The sequence below is a fragment of the Hemiscyllium ocellatum genome, chromosome 47, assembly GCF_020745735.1.
Source record: "Hemiscyllium ocellatum isolate sHemOce1 chromosome 47, sHemOce1.pat.X.cur, whole genome shotgun sequence".
NCBI classification, from domain to species: domain Eukaryota; kingdom Metazoa; phylum Chordata; class Chondrichthyes; order Orectolobiformes; family Hemiscylliidae; genus Hemiscyllium; species Hemiscyllium ocellatum.
Window position 1 is genome coordinate 24,685,018 of NC_083447.1, and position 5,343 is coordinate 24,690,360.

The 5,343-nt window shown below is 48.8% G+C and overlaps 1 non-coding gene across 1 annotated transcript; it reads left to right on the forward strand.

Moving 5' to 3' along the window:
• The first annotated feature begins 1,125 nt into the window (after nt 1-1,125).
• trnav-cac (transfer RNA valine (anticodon CAC)) lies at nt 1,126-1,198 on the forward strand. The gene has a single exon. It is a non-coding gene; the product is annotated as a tRNA-Val (tRNA).
• The last annotated feature ends 4,145 nt before the right edge of the window (nt 1,199-5,343 follow it).

Below are 5,343 nucleotides of genomic sequence, written 5' to 3' on the forward strand. Positions count from 1 at the left end.
TCACAGAGGAGCAGAAAAAGCAAAATAACACAGCGAGGTACATGCAGCTCTGCTGAAACTCCTTGCTGATTCAGTCAGCAGCGAGAGACGTGAAGGTGACTCAGGCGGGAGAGCTTTTGAAGACATGGAGAACAAAGAGCAGTCACGTACAGTTAGCACCTCTTTGACATCTCGTGGGGGTGGGGGTGGGGGGCACTGCCTTTTGAATTCTGTCATGATGTTCAGAAACTGTGTTTTGTGCATCTCTAATAAGCACCATGGAATTTAGTGAACTTTACTGAGTCGCTTCTCATCGATTCCCACACAGGTTTCCAACTCAGCTGGCAGCCCTGGGGCTCATGTCCAGGTGTGGACAGCTCTGCAGCAAATTGCACAGTTAAGGTGCAAGAGAAGGAAACTGGCAACTCGTACTGGCTCCGGGTTCGGACAGACTCGCAATGTGAGCTGTCCTTCTCGGATTCGAATGGGAACTCAGCTTTTCAGGTGGAGAACATTCTTTGGGACTCTTTTACTGCAAAACAGTCTCGGTAAGTGTAACTACGCTGCACAGTATGATCCGACACACGGCCTGCTCAGCTTTGTGCATTTTTCCTGTAGTCCGATGTTTTTTCATGTTACGTGTAATAGCGAAAGTTGTTCTGTTTCGAGCAATGGGCAAAATCATTTACTAAAAGAAGAATCTAAATTCCAGTACTGTCATACAGCTCATGGTTTCTTTATCGAATGGTAACCGAGTGTACTTTCTCACAGACACATTACATTTGTCACTCAAACGAGTCTCAGAAGGTAGAATCAGCTTCCCATTGATTTTTGTTTGGATCGTAGGGCTATCATAACAATTGATACTGTAGCTCGGTGTACAATGCGAGAAGGCATGGATCGTGGAACCATTTCCCTGTGACTTTGCTTCAGTTGCTTTGGAAGAGCACCATTGAAAATGTATGAAAATGCATGACTGCTGCGTCTGGGCTATGGTCGAACGGTTTAAGCCGCTGGGTTTAGATGCCAATTAAGCTGGTCAACAACCAGCTCTCCTGAACAGAAAGGTGAACCGCGAAATGGCTGCAAATTCCAATGCTGAACGACTCTGAGCAGCAGCAGCCGAAAGAGCCGGCAGCCTGGCGGGTGTCTGTTGTGTAGTGGTTATCACATTCGCCTCACACGCGAAAGGTCCCTGGTCCAAAACCGGGCAGAAACAGCCTGGCAGTTTCACGGGTCGGTGCTCACTGTGCTTTCTTGCTTACTGCTTTCACGAGTAAGCCTATCTGCGATATTACAGATCCGTATCTGTTGCAAAGATGAAAAGGACTACAGTTCCACTTAATTACTGTGTGAAACGTTGGAAAGTCTTTTCTCCTCCCTGGTCCTGAATATGCACCGATGTACACATCACCGATGGCCATTGTGTAGAAGAGTCTTGTTACTGTGCTCTGATCCTTCCGCTAAAATAAGTAGGGCATTGGCTTTCCTCGCACCGGCAGCCGGTTTCAAAGCCAAGGAGAAACCTGATGTGCTGGCGTCACAGTGCACCACAGATTCCTAATGTAGTCTCTCTGTCAATTGTACGCCAAAGCAGTTGTGGTTGTATTCGCCGAGCTGGGAATTTGTGTTGCAGATGTTTCATCCTCTGTCTAGGTGACATCCTCAGGGCTTGGTAGCCTCCTGTGAAGCTTCTGTGATCTTTCCTCCAGCATTTATAGTGGTTTGTCTCTGCCGCTTCCGGTTGTCAGTTCCTGCTGTCCGTTGCAGTGGTCGGTATATTGGGTCCAGGTCGATGTGCTTATTGATTGAATCTGTGGATGAGTGCCATGCCTCTAGGAATTCCCTGGCTGTTCTCTGTTTGGCTTGCCCTATAATAGTAGTGTTGTCCCAGTTGACTGCATGTTGCTTGTCATCTGAGTGTGTGGCTACTAAGGATAGCTGGTCATGTCGTTTCGTGGCTAGTTGGTGTTCATGGATGCGGATCGGTAGCTGTCTTCCTGTTTGTCCTATGTAGTGTTTTGTGCAGTCCTTGCATGGGATTTTGTACACTACGTTGGTTTTGCTCATGCTGGGTATCGGTTCCTTCGTTCTGGTGAGTTGCTGTCTGAGAGTGGCTGTTGGTTTGCGTGCTGTTATGAGTCCTAGTGGTCGCAGCAATCTGGCTGTCAGTTCGGAAATGCTCTTGATGTACGGTAGTGTGGCTAGTCCTTTGGGTTGTGGCATGTCAGCACAAAGGTATACAGCACAAAGGTATACAGGAAAGCCACACACACAGACCAAGTCCTAAACTACGAAAGTAACCACCCCAACACACACAAAAGAAGTTGCATCGAGACGCTATTCAAAAGGGCCACAACACACTGCAGTACACCAGAACTGCAAAAAGAGGAAGAAGAACACCTATACAATGTATTCGCCAAAAACGGATACCCGCGCAATTTCATCAACAGATGCCTAAGGGAAAGACAACGGAACGAGGACATGCTGCAACCCAAAGGACTAGCCACACTACCATACATCAGGAGCATTTCTGAACTGACAGCCAGACTGCTGCGACCACTAGGACTCATAACAGCACACAAACCAACAGCCACTCTCAGACAACAAATCTGAGACTGCAAATTCATCCATTGCTGTTGCTGATGGAGTGAGCCACTGACATGATAACTACTCCAAAACACGATCAGGATGCTGATTTTTGCACTTTGAAAAATGGCAGACATCTTCCAAATGAGGCCCCTTCAGAGACTGCTTTGGCGTACAATTGACAGAGAGACTACGTTTGGAATCTGTGGTGCACTGTGACGCCAGCACATCAGGTTTCTCCTTGGCTTTGAAACAGGCTGCTGGCGCGAGGAAAGCCAATGCCCTACTTGTTTTAGTGGAAGGATCAGAGCACGGTAACAAGACTCTTCTACACAATGGCAATCGGTCATCATTAACTCTCGCATTGCCAGTTACTCTCAGTTTTAAAGGATCCTGTTTCAGCAAACGGCCCTGGAGTCAAGCGACCAATTCATTGGATTTACAGAAATTCTGTTCCAGCCCAGTTTCAGTGGGAAGACACAGGAAAATGTCCTCTGGCTGTTGGTGTGATGGACCCTTCCTCTCAGATCCTGAGAACTTCGCATGAAACAAAATCTTTGTGCAATCTTTGTGCACGTGACGTGTCTCCTACATGTGCACTGGACATGACAGTGAGGTCAGTCTGCTCTCCCCTGAGTCAATGACAAAAACACAGTGGGGTCACTCTGCTCTCCCCTGGGTCAGTGATAGAGACACAGTAGGGTCAGTCTACTCTCCCCTGGGTCACTGACAGAGACACAGTGGGGTCAGTCTGCTCTCCTCTGGGTCAGTGACAGAGACACAGTGAGGTCAGTCTGCTCTCCCCTGGGTCAGTGACAGAGAGACAACGGGGTTAGTCTGCACTCCCCTGGGTCAATGATAGAGACACAGCAGGGTTAGTCTGCTCTCCCCTGGGTCAGTGACAGAGACACAGTGGGATTGGAACGCTCTCCCCTGGGTCAGTGACAGAGACACAGTGGGGTCACTCTGCTCTCCCCTGGGTCAGTGATAGAGACACAGTAGGGTCAGTCTACTCTTCCCTGTGTCAGTGACACAGACACAGTGGGGTCAGTCTGCTCTCCTCTGGGTCAGTGACAGAGACACAGTGAGGTCAGTCTGCTCTCCCCTGGGTCAGTGACAGAGAGACAACGGGGTTAGTCTGCACTCCCCTGGGTCAATGATAGAGACACAGCAGGGTTAGTCTGCTCTCCCCTGGGTCAGTGACAGAGACACAGTGGGATTGGAACGCTCTCCCCTGGGTCAGTGACAGAGACACAGTGGGGTCACTCTGCTCTCCCCTGGGTCAGTGATAGAGACACAGTGGGGTTAGTCTGCTCTTCCCTGTGTCAGTGACACAGACACAGTGGGGTCAGTCTGCTCTCCCCGGGTCAGTGACAGAGAGACAGTCCTCTCCTTCCCCCTTCCACTTGTCGATGGTGGTGATGATGTATGCATTTGGACATGCTGCTGGGCAGAGTCATGCTCTTGGAGAAAGTGAGGATTGCAGATGCTGGAGATCAGAGTTGAAAATCATAGTGCTGGAAAAGCACAGCCAGTCAGGCAGCATCTGAGGAGTTGGAGAGTCGATGTTTCAAGCATAAGCTCTCCATCAGGAATGGATGGGTGGCCCAAGGGGGCTGAGAGATAAATGGGAGGGGGCTGGGCCTGGGGGGAAGGTAGCTGGGAATGTAATAGGTAGGTGGAGGTGGGGGATGATGATGATAGGTCAGAAAGGAGGGTGAAGCAGACAGGTGGAAAGGAAGATGGACAGGTAGGACAGTTCAAGAGGGCCATGCTGAGTTGGATGGTTGGATCTGAGATAAGGTGGAGGGAAGGGAAATGAGGAAACTGGTGAAATCTTCATCGATCCCGTGTGGTTGGAGGGTCCCAAGGTGGATGATGAGGCGTTCTTCCTCCAGGCATCAGGTGGTCAGAGTTTTGCGTTGGAGGAGGCCCAGGATTGAATGTCCTTGGTGGAATGTGAGGGAGAGTTAAAGTGTTCGGCCACAGAGTGGTGGGGCTGTTTAGTGACTGTGCCAGAAGGAAACTGAGGGCAGACAGAGTCTTTGAAGAAACAGGGTCTGGGTGGATTACACTTTGGAAGGTCGGTGTGGAGTTGTTAGGCTGAAGGGCCTGTTTCCACACTGTCAGTAATCTAATCTCAAAATGTTCTCTGCAACATTCCGCAAGTAGGTGTCCTGTGTCCCCAATTTAGAGGCGACCACACCGAGAGCAACGGACAAAGTAGATGGTGTGTGTGGAAGCACAGGTAAATATCTGCCAGATGTGCAAGGATCCTTTGGGGCCTTGGATGGAAGTGAGGGGATGGTGTGGGTACAGGTTTGCACCTCTTGCGATGGCAGGGGAAGGTGCCAGGAGTGGAGGATCAAAACTTGACCTTGGGAAATAAGGCAGGGCAAGTGACTGAAGTGTGAGTCAGGAAACACTTTTGGACCAGTGATCATAATGCCAGTAACTTTAAAATAGTTGTGTAAAAGGATAAAAGTTAAAGTTCCTAATTAGAGTGAGCAAATGGGTATGAAAGGGTATGAAACAAAAACTTTCAAAAGTTGATTGGAGCAGAATGATCACAGGTAAAAGGGTGACTGACAAGTGGGAGGCCTTCCAAAGTGTGGTAACAAGAGTTTAGAAATATTCTGTTCCTGTTAGAATGAAAGGCAAGGCTGGTAAGATTAGGGAAAAATGAAGTTCAAGTCAACAATAAAAAATAACCATCTATTAAAAAGACAATTGTTTTGAAGAGTGTAAAGAGTGTAGGGGCATTCTTCAGAAGGA